The sequence below is a fragment of the Tachypleus tridentatus genome, chromosome 9 (assembly GCF_004210375.1).
Source record: "Tachypleus tridentatus isolate NWPU-2018 chromosome 9, ASM421037v1, whole genome shotgun sequence".
In the NCBI taxonomy this organism is placed as follows: Eukaryota; Metazoa; Arthropoda; class Merostomata; order Xiphosura; family Limulidae; genus Tachypleus; species Tachypleus tridentatus.
In genome coordinates, this window is record NC_134833.1 from 111,095,997 (window position 1) to 111,108,162 (window position 12,166).

The 12,166-nt window shown below is 34.0% G+C and overlaps 1 protein-coding gene across 1 annotated transcript in view; it reads left to right on the forward strand.

Moving 5' to 3' along the window:
• The first annotated feature begins 1,582 nt into the window (after positions 1-1,582).
• Positions 1,583-12,166, forward strand: part of LOC143226048 (uncharacterized) — a 38,479-nt gene continuing 27,895 nt past the window's right edge. Inside the window, exon 1 of the mRNA XM_076456460.1 lies at positions 1,583-2,217. The gene's annotated coding sequence lies outside the window, so the exon portion shown is untranslated. The remainder of the gene's footprint in view (positions 2,218-12,166) is intronic.

The window sequence follows — 12,166 nt, forward strand, 5'->3', positions numbered from 1 at the left end:
ATGTCTGACTTTTGCTCGGCTCTCATTTCTCCCATAGAAGACAAAGAAGGGAATTTTCACACACAATGTTTAATGTGGCGAATAAATTACAGTTGCTCTTTAGGACAGTGATCTTGGTTTGGAATTTGCTCTGAGTTTTTTGTGTGGTTCCAAATGTGGCAGATTTATTCTATGTATGGTATCAATGACTGCTCTTAAACGCTGATGAAGCATTTCTTCCACATATTCCTCACACTTTGTTCGTACTACCTAAGAAATTACATTAGCATGTTGCAAATATAACCAATCTTCACCCATGTCTTACAACATGTACAACTCAACATAGTAAATTTATACCTGATAAATTATAATTATAGAACGTTAATCACATATATTTTTAACATTTTAAAAACTAAATAGCATGTAAATGTGAATAGCAATGGTACTTTTTGGCGTCAGTACGGAAAGCAAATTTCATGGTGCTTGTCACTTGAGCAGTATTAATGTATAGATATTAACAAAATATGATTAAAATTGATAAATGTAGTATGAATATTTAAAAATAACCAAGACGTACAATATTTAAAGCATAACTATAATATTTATACAAACGAAACGCTACAATAACACTTTACAAATTTATCTCATAAAAATTAATCTTTTACAGTTAACCATGGGTCAAAAATGTAAATACCAATAAATAGCTTTAGGGTAGATACCTAAAGTTGGGCTTACCTGTATATAATTCTATATATATTAAAGTCTGTGTCCATAAAGTTTGGTGCTTTGTTCTAAATTTCAATATTTTTTTTCATATATATTAATTAGTTTAACCACTGGATTATAGGGCGTCATTAAAATTCTAAAATGTTTACTTTTACCAACATTAAAAAAAGCGTCATTCTGTAATGAATATATTTCAAGCATCAACATTTACTGTGCTGAGCCAAGTCCAGCAGTTAATGTGCCGAACTATGGCTCTGTAGATTCGTCTATTGTTACCAATTAATTAAAAGAAAAGAGAGAAAAAAAGAAATCACATTCTGCACTTTTGGACTATGGACATGTCATAAGAATGCTGGTCAAATTCCACTATTCGGCTAGACAAGAGTAGCTCAAGAAGTGACTATGAGTGTCATTTGCAACCTCCCTAACCTCTAATTTATCAATTAAAAAATTAGAAACAGATAGCGCAGATAGGAGCAAAGTTGCTTTCTGCGAATATATGAAAAAAAAAAACAGCATAAGATATTTATTTATATTTTACTATTAGGAACAGTAACACAAATTGTGCCACGTACCAGTATTTATTAATATAATACTAAGGTTATTTCCAATTTATTCAATTACATTCGAGCATCAAATTAATAGACTCACTAATTATTTCGTGAATCCAGGAACTGGTGTGGCTTTTTTTTTCTAGTTCATATTGAGAAGTGTGCCACTTGTAATTTTAGTTTCCCTCGGGGAAACCAATCCTGCACTATCCCAACAGGTCACGATCGTAAGAATTCCCGTTATATTGGCGTCCATTGCCATAGGCGACACGTGTATCTGTTTTGCACCGTTTCTTGGGCGTAATCCAGTGATCCGTGTGCAGTTCATACAGCATTAAGATTGTAGATGGTTGAGCGCGGGTGAAGCACAGTTACTAACACTAGTGCAGTTAAGTTCAAGGACAGTGTAGCGACTTCCATTCGTTGCTAAACCAGACACAGCTGCTCAAGAACTAGTAGTTTACGTTTATTGTATTTCATTTCATATATGAGTTTGTTTGTATTTATTAATACTCTCTGCATTTGCATAATCATTTTCATAGAAAAGTAAGAATTCTATTATTTTGGTTTGTTTGTTTCAATCAAACAGCTTTTGGAAAAACAAACAAACGATCGGTTCCTCCCATTTAATTTATGCATAAAAAAAAGACAGTTGAACAACTTCAGAGAACAACCTACTGAATGAGTGTGCTGGATGGCAAACTCGAATTTCCTCTGTGGTTAAGTGAACAACGATTCTCAAAGATCAACTGCCAGGTCAGAATCACGTTGACCAACAGCCTAGTTGTAGGACAGTAATCCAGTGGCTAGCTGTCTAGTTACAAATCATTACCACCGTGTTCAACTATTCAATTACGGGTAATTACAACAGTGTCCAACTGCCCAATTACAAGTGGTTACCATAGTACTCAACTGCCTTCATCACTTATCTGTAGACTTAAAAATTGTGGACAAACACAAGGTACGTGGTATGTTAGTCGGAATTCAAAATATTTATATTCCCTTACATAAGAGTGGCCTTTATAATACTCAATTTGTTTGAAACTTTGGTTTCCTCACGATCGAACTAATTAAACTTCATATATAAATGTTTACCTTTAAATGTTTTCTCGAGTTTCATCTGTGGGACAACGGTTAACAATTTACGACTACAAATTACACACTTAAAAAACGATTGCTCTAAATAATTTAACCCGTTTTAATTGAAAAGAAATAAATCTTGCTGAATTATGAAGGTAAAATAATCGCCCTAACTTAGCATAATTCTTAGTTCTTCAATTAACTAGCATTTGTTATAAAACAAAATATCTATGTTTCTACAAAATATGATTTTCTGATATTTCTTCTAGTCCTATCTTGTGACAGTAGTAATTCGAATTTACGGCGCTAAGATCAAAGGTTCGATTTCCCTCGCTGACCACAGCAGATAATCAAATGTAGCTTTACTATAACAAAAAAAAAGCACACACTTATTCTGTATTTAGTGTCCTAGGGACATTTTTACGTGTTTCTAATTTTATAAAATACGTTTCGTTGTTTATAGCACCCAAAGAAACTAACTAATTTTAGCAATGTCGAAAAACAGGCTTCCTTGATCTATGATAAAGCAATAGTTTGCGATTACATATAAGTAAAGGGTGAATAACTAACTTTTAGTGGCTTAAGATGAGGGTGTAAATATAGAATGATGATACTAGAGGAAGTAAAAAACATCAAACCATTGATTAAATGCACTCAAAGTACTTTCAATACATTGTGTTCTCTCATTCATGACACTAGTTAGCATTTACTACTTGTCATACATCATTTAGAGACTTTTAAAATTAATTTCAGAAAATAATATCCCGTTGATGAGTATAGTTAAATTTGTTATAAAGTGTAGAGTAAAATTGTCAGAAATAGGGAAGTGACTAAAAGTTTAAGTATGATTGTACAAAGATGTGATTGGCAAAAAGGATAGATGTGATTGTTTGAACCGGGTAATTTACTAAGTGAAAAAACTGAGTTGTAGTTTTGCTTATTTAATGAAAATGATATATTGTGTGCAACAAAAGTAATTTCACCTAACTGGGCCACCTACTGTGAGATACTTATCTAACAAAGCTTAGTATTATAGGTAACTTTATCTAATTAAGCTTAGTGTTCTAGTAGCTTCACCTAATAAAACTGACTAAGCCCATCCTCTCTCAAGTCTGTGTGAAGTTTCCGAAAGCCTAAGTTCATGAGATTGATTTCGGAGAGATAGTCTTTGAGACCCAACAATACCAAGCCTCTGATGCCATTGTCATCGCAATAACTTTATACGTTTGATAGAATAGTGACAAACCGACCAACTTCGACCACCCTGTTTCCACCACGTATCGTGTTTTTTCTTGCATATAAGCTAACTCTGCGAGCATTCATCACTTGAAACAGCTCTACTTGAAACTGTTTACAAACACAGAGTCTTCGGGAAGTTTTCAGGTTCCTATAAAATTAAGGAGACTTGGGTTGTCTGGAAACTCCCTCCCTCTCAATGAAAGATCTTTATATGGGGCTCTCTTACCCAACATCAAACGGTGTACTATGAAACAGCGAATTGAGATGCTTCGATTTTCAAATCCGATTTCTCGAAAATGTTTTGATTCGCTTATGAAATACACACTACGAATCAATTTGAATACAACGACTGTCATATAAAAATTTTAATATTTTTATTAACACTAAACAAAAATGCTGGTGTTTCTACATAAAATAGACTATAATCTCGTTCTTTTTTCCACAGTTTTTAAAAAGGAAGTGAAATTACTACCTTGTTAATGTATATAGCAATTTCAGAATCAGTTAGTTAATAATCAGTGTCAGTTACGGAGTTAGTTACTCAGTGAGAGTGGATCTATTCGTGGGAGCTCGGCATGGCCAGTTGGTTAGGGCGTTCGACTCGTAATATGAGGGTCACGGGTTCGAATCCCCGTCGCACCAAACATGCTCATTGTTTCAGCCGTGGGAATGTTATAATGTGACGGTCAATCCCATTACTGGTTTGTAAAGGAGTAACCCAACAGTTGGCGGTGGATGGTGATGACTAGCTGCCTTCCCTCTAGTCTTCCACTGCTAAATTATGGATGGCTAGCGCAGATAGCTTTCGTGTGGCTTTGCGCAAAATTAAAAAACAAACAATTTTCCCCTCTCCTTTCCATCAATTGTCTTTTCCCTTCCTCCTTAAAAACGACTTATGGCTACGAGATATTGCCGCTCACAAACTGTTCTTTCGTCACCACTCTTCTAAACAACTTCTCTTAATGCAATATCTATATTTAAATTTGGCCTGTAGTGCAGGGGATTCGAAGGTGGGATAGAACAAAACTCCAATATCTGTAAAAAAGTCTAAAAGGTCCACTATCTTTCGATTTTGTTCGCTTAATCTTCAAATATTTTCATTTTATAAATTTCACTTACACTAAGATAAATCAATTAATTACTTTGTGCGAGAGAAAATGTTCACATATTTTACTACTTTCATCTACTCTGTATGCTGGCTATATATACTAATATATATAGTATTGTATATTAATTATATTCATGCAGGTAAGACAATTTATTTACATTCATTACTAACACCATTTAATTATGCATAACATTTTAAGTTTTTACAAAGACTCTGTACATTATTGAAATAACTTTTGTATCCAAGATTGTCTACAGCATAAATATTATTTACTCTTTACACTTCGGAAAAAAAAAAAAAACAACTTCATCTTCACTCGACCAAGTAAAACAGCAACTTACATAACATAAATTACGAAGACGTAAAGTCTGTTTGCTTCGAATTTCGCGCAAAGTCACTCTAATGCACTCTGTGTTAGCCGTCCCTCGAGGGAAAGCAGGTAGTCAAGATCACCGGTGCCCTTCAACTGTTAGCCTACCAATGAATAGTGAGATTGACCGTCACATTAGAAATCCTCATGGCTGAAAAAGCGAGTATGTTTGGTGTGACAAAAATTCGAGCCCACGATCCGCAGATTGAGAGCTGAGTGCCCAAATCATCAGACCATGCTAAGCCAGAAATATAAAGTTAAATACGAGAAGATTAAGGAAGTGTTATTAATAAAAATACACAGAACTCATAAATATTAGTAAAAGATGTCTGCTTTACCTCTTTCGAACTCTTCTTTTTACGTGTTACGCCTCTTTAAACAATTTAAAGTCATCGTACATTCTATTGCATTTCTATCTTATCAACTGAAGACACTTCACTGAAGATATGAAACAACTTGGTATAAAATTTATTTTCTGCTGTCTGAAAGACAAAGTTTCCCAAAAGTTTAATTTGGTTTAAATGTTGCGTAATCTAAAAGAGGGTTATTTGCGCTAGCCGTCCCTAATTTAGCAGCGTAAGAGGGAAGACAGCTAGTCATTCCCACCTTCAGGGCTATTGTTTACCAACGAATAGTGGGATTGACCTTCACATCATAACGCTCCCTGGTCTAAAAGGGGCGAGCATGTTTGGTGGGACGGGGATGAGAAACAGTGACCCTCAGCGTGCGAGTAAAGTACCCTAATCACCTGACCGTGCTGGGTCCCCAAAAGTTCAAACAAATACTCTGGTTCTTTCGTCACATGTATTATCTTCTTTTTGTCCTGTCAAGTATTATAATCATATTTTTATACAAATAACGAGGAGATCAAAATAACTTGTAAAGTGTTTTCTTTATGGTGGGGGACTTTCTGCAAAATAAGGGGAAATCAGATACCAATTTAAGTAACGTCTGTAACAAAGCGACGAGCTATAATTATGATTGTGGACTGTAGAAAAAAAAAGAAAAATAGAACCTGTTGGCTGATTGGGAGGACTAAATGCTCATCAAATACGATGATCACGTTACATGCACATAAAGAAAGAAAAATTATGATAAAATAATTTGTTTAAAAACGTAGGAATTTTACAGGATTTCCATACTATTTCTCTTTTCTTATCATTGTAAAAATATAAGTAACAAATTTGGAATTTAAAAACTTGCAAATAGCGATTATAAAAAAATAAGCAAACAAGGCTGGAATACTATAAACATTATTTATTCAAACCACAAACTCCTATTCTGGTTCCATGCTATCACCTAAAATTATGTCTATATCATCTTCAGCCTTACTTTTCTTACGATCCCTATTTGCAGGTTTTGAAATTCACAGTTTTTTATTTATGTTGGCTGGTGGTTTTTTATGCTCAACTATGGGTATAGTTATGATATGATATCTAACTTTTTTAAATTGTATATCTAATAAAACAAAAGCTAGTAGCTAGCTGATACGGTTTATGATGATTTACTGTAGCAATTGGCTATTTGATCGAATTAGTTAAAATTTAAAATGATAAGATACTGCTAAAGACTATCATGGAGATTTCTTTGAGAATATAGTGGGCATTTATAGTTTCCATGTAACTAAATTATCTCTATATATAATGCATAGTAATGGACAAATATACGTCTAGATTCAAACACAATAACCGAGTACAAACTTTTACCAGTAGAAAAGCAACCTTTTTCAAATACACATTTAAAACATCGCTCTAAATAAATCTTCGTGTCTTTTATAAAATAATTATTATACGAACGTGTGTTATAAAATGTAATATAACACGTATTGGTTTATTTTACTCCTTCACTTCATAAGCAATGTAGAGGACGATTCCCTTAAGACACCGATTGTATAGTGTACAAAGCATTAAGTAGGTACGTGCTACAGTCATCTAATGTTAATCTATTGTTGGCTAGTAATTCCTGTTTCACCTTGTATTTAAGTTTTGTACAGGAACACCACATACTTGTAAAGCAGCTAACTTCAAGGGGTAAAGATAACATCATTTACACTAGAATTATGATGTATTTTAGCTTATATACAATACAAAAGAAACAAACCGACTTTTAAATATCCCTATGACCTTATTTAGTATTCTTATGACCCCAGTACCTTATTTAGTATTCTACAAACGGTTTGAGTGCAAGATACGAAGACGTTTGTGTTGTAGACTGACGATAGAAGAATAATTACAAATTAACCTTTTTGAACTGATTTTCTTTTCTTTGTAACTCTAACCTGCACGCTTTTTAGTGCATGTTTATATGTGTACAGTTTTAGTTGTCAATTGTGAAGATTTATTAGGTGTTGTTTGAACTGATTCTCTACTGTGTTTAATGTGATTTTTTCCAGAACGTTCTACTAAGGTTTTGTGCAATTCATTGGGATCACTTTTATGTTTGTTTTTAGAATTTTACCCAAAGCTACACGAGGGCTAACTGCGTTAGCCGTCCGAAATTTAGCAGTGTAAGACTAGCTGGAAGGCAGCTATTCATCATCATCCAATGTAAACTCTTAGGCTACTCTTTTACCAACGAATAGTGGGAATGACCATCACATAATAACGCCCCCACGGCTGAAAGTGCAAGCATGTTTTGTATGACGGGGATTTGAACCCGCGACCCTCAGGTTACAATTCGAGTGCCTTAACCACCTGGCTATACCGGGTCTTCCTCTTATCAACCATTATAGTGGTTCATGATGTATGCGCTTTTTAAACAAAATATTCTTTAAAAAATTATCGATTGCAGAATATCTTCTGATATGCTCTCTTCTACCTTATTGTGTTAGAACTTTACCCTTGCAGACAGTTAGTTACTCGCAAGCGTTAACACTTATGGAAGCGTTAGTTCTTAAAATAACCTCTTGTTTTTCCATTATTAATGTTAATTTGTTTGTAATAGTTTTTACTTCTGTCAAGGTTTTTAGCTTAAGGCATCCTAGTTATAGCGAAAAACAATCTGTGAGATTTTCTATAATTTAACTTTTACATTTGTTTGGAAAAATAACTTATTTTTATTGTTTGTTTTCTTATTGGGCGATCCAGGTTGAATTTCTATTTTCACTGCATGCTGTAAAAATGTCATTTCTGCCAGGGAAGTCAAAGTTCAGCTCATTTTTCGTTCCATGAGGTAAAACTATAAATAAATATTTAAATAAAACTATAAATATATATTTAAATGTGTATCACGCAAGACTTGGTTCTAGTAGAGATGTCAAGATAATCTAGTTAAGAAACGTTACGAATAAAACCATACTTGAGTGTACCTAAATATATCAACGGTCTTTAGGACTTCTTTACACTTTCGTATTATTATTTGATGCCATCATAAAGGAAAATTGAATACAATCAACTATATTGTGATTTGCTTGACAGTAAAGATCGATTTTTGCTATTATTAAATAGCTAGAAAATGCCCAAGTGAGCACCAAATACAAATTCAAACTACGAATAAATGTGTACATCTTGTAGTGTCGTTTTGAGATGAGGCCCGGCATGGCCAAGCGTGTTAAGGAGTGTGACTCGTAATCTGAGGGTCGCGGGTTCGAATCCCCGTCGCGCCAAACATGCTCGCCCTTTCATCCGTGGGGGTGTAATAATGTTACGGTCTATCCCACTATTCGTTGGTAAAAGAATAGACCAAGAGTTGGCGGTGGGTGGTGATGACTAGCTGCCTTCCCTCTAGTCTTACACTACTAAATTAGGGACGGCTAGCACAGATAGCCCTCGAGTAGCTTTGTGCGAAGTTCAAAAACAAACTAACAAACAAAACAAACGTTTTGAGATGAAAACATGAAAGTTAATCTCACAACGCTGTCTATCGTACTTACTTCAAACATAACTTTCCTCTGTGGATAAGTTCAAAACATTGGATTTATGGACATTCGTTCACAATCGTTATATATTTATACAAACAAAATATGGTATTCGCAGTAAATCTTCCGGTAATCAATAATAACTTCCTTCATTTAACTTCAATAAGAATACAATGATAAAATGAATGTATAACAAATACTTATTAACAGTTATTATATCCTATCATAGTATTCGTTAACTATCAGCTGAGAGTGAAAGTTTCATACAGTTTTGTTTTCTCTTGCTAAAGTGGCATATGAACTTCTTTATATGTCGTTTAATATACTTGTACTTTATCGTGTGATTCTATGGAGAAAGAAATTTACTCTAAACTGGGACTTTATATAGATTTAATCTTCTCATTGAGTCAAGAACATTTTGAAATATTGGTTCAGGCCTCTATTGGCGAAAACCTGCGCGGAGACGTCGTCTTCAGCTCAATGGGCAGATGAATTCCACAAACGTTCTCAATTTGCAGGAAGTTTCTCTGCCTAAAACTTTCTACACCGCCCCCAGTGGCACAGCAGTATATCTGAAGACTTACAACCCCTGAAATCGGGTTTCGATATATGTGGTGAGAAGAGCATAGATAGCCCATTGTGTGGCTTTGTGCTTATCTACGAAAAAATTGTTCCTATAAACGTACAATTTACCAAGTTTTCCTTTTGATACTGATATTAGTGCTAATTAACATCTATGTATTTGCTTATGGAAACTTCACATATAGATACATATAGTCCTAGTCACAAATGCACCAAGACAATGGTTTAACCATAACCAATTTCTAATTCTCTCTCTCTTTTTTTTAAACTGTAAAACCTAAACTTTAGCACCTGAAATAAAATAAACGCAAAGTTGGAGTGGCATTTACATTTTAAATTATTAAAAATATCACTCTTAAAAAACGTTTTACCCCATGTTACAACTACGTAAATGGTCGAAAGCTCAGTTATTTTGCTAGCTCAAGATGCCCTGATTGGATAAACGAGCATAAAAAGTTCGTATTCTGGTTAATGGCAAACCAGTTGGTTAAATTTTCTCCTTATTCAATGTGACAATTTGTTTATTACAAGGCCTGATTTCAATTTTCGGAACATTAAACAAACATATGAAGGTTTTGCATAGCCAGGTGGGCTAAGGCGTTCGACCCTTAAACCGAGGGTCGCGGGTTCGAATCTCCGTCGCACTTAACATGCTCGCCCTTTCAGCTGTGGGGGTGTTATAATGTTGGCGGTTGGTGGGGATGACTAGCTGCCTTCCCTCTAGTCTTACTAAATTAGGGACGGCTAGGACAGATAGCCCTCGAGTAGCTTTGTGTGAAATTCAAGAAACAAAAATATGTAAGGTAATATTATTTTTATTCATATTATTTATTAATTGAAATTTTGCTTTTTACATTTGAAAGTAATATTCTGTAAGTCAATTTATTATAAGGTTAAATGTTTCCTGGTTCATTGCAGATATAAAAAAAAATAAAAACTATATCCAGTTTAAATAAATAGTTTTGTAATGTATTCTGTTATTGGGTGAGTTCTTTTGGAATGTTTGCGAAACGTAATTCTAAGTCCAGTACACGTAACAGTAACGAATTAGTTTATTTCTTCTTTAATGTTTGCTACAGGCTACTTTCACTTCTAACTGTAGGCCAGAGTGCATAAACAACGTTTCATCAGAAATGCAGAGACTAATGGCAATTACGCCTAGCTTAGAAATAAACTTATTTACATTTCCTATCTAATCACTAGAGTAATTAAACAGTCATGATAAATCTCACTTATAACACTGAACTCATAAATTTACCGAGTACACATTCACTTCTCATCTATAACTGATTTTTCGTGATTATAAATAAAGTACCTCTGTCTCTAGGTGTTACCGAAATTACCAGATTTTTGATGTCATCGAAATGACAAGTGATCTCTATCAAACATGTACATTGAAGCATTAAAAGTGTGGCTTACAACATTATAATATATAAGTGTGAGTGTGTGTGTAAGACATACGTAAAGTAAAATTAAAATGTATAAGGAAAAACAATTACATTAAAACCAAAGACTTAAAACAACAAACAATTACACAAGGAAGTACACAAGCTTTAACTTTAAAATGAAAATGTTTGCAGGAATATCTTCCAATAACGTTGAAGATATGACGTTTAACAAACATTTGCGAAGTAACAGGTATGAGAAAACAAGACAGCCAGCAAATAAGGTCAAATATAGGCCAAGTTTGGGTATTAGATGTGCTATTCCCAATGCCACACATCGTTCTCAGCCTATTGTAGTTACGATAGATATCCCTAAAACCACGATATAAATGGTGACGTTATTTGTAAGGTCAACTACTGATGCTCAGTTATTACTGAACTACTTAGGTAGGATTTTATAGTTATTATTTTGTAACGATGGAAATTGGGTGTCTTATAAACGTTGAAATTAGGGGTGATTTTCATTAACAGGTATTTGTATTTGTAGTTTTATAAATAACATTCGTGAAACAGTTAAACTTTTTATCAGGTTTTTAGTTACTCTGTGTAATGACATTTATCCTCCCTAACCTTACACCCACCCATGCGCACACACATTGTTTCAGCAACAGGTCTGCAGCCTTACGATGCTACAAATCAAGTTTCGATACCTGTGGTGTGCAGAACATACATAGTCCATTGAAAATCTTTGTTCTTAACAGCTTAACAACAACTAAAACCAAACTAATAATATCTATGTGTATAGTTCTAGTGATAATGGTTGTGCACGGGTTCATATAATGCTGACTTAATGTTGCACACTTTTATATATAGATATATGGGATATAATAATTTATTTTCAACACATTTATACTTGAGTTATCAAATGAATCGACTCGAGGGAGGGAAGCATTTATAAAAGTATTTAGCAATATATATATATATATGTATGTATATCGATTTTCTTTATCGGTCCATCTGAATTATCTCCATCTTAATAGTCCTTACAGAAGTGAATTTTTACAACCGTTTTTCCTTTAAATGACTTCTAACACTTGTTATTTTCGTGAAGCAGCTTTACGTGTTTGACTTGTAAACGGTACATTTCCAGTTTCGTCCAAAGGTTTTTCTGTTCGATATGTTTTTTACGCCTGAATATGTCTTTTATAAGTTTTATTCCTGTCAAGTGCTCAGTGCGTATCCCAAACGTCTTTCTCTCCGCTGTCGACATTTTAAAATTCTACGCGCCAG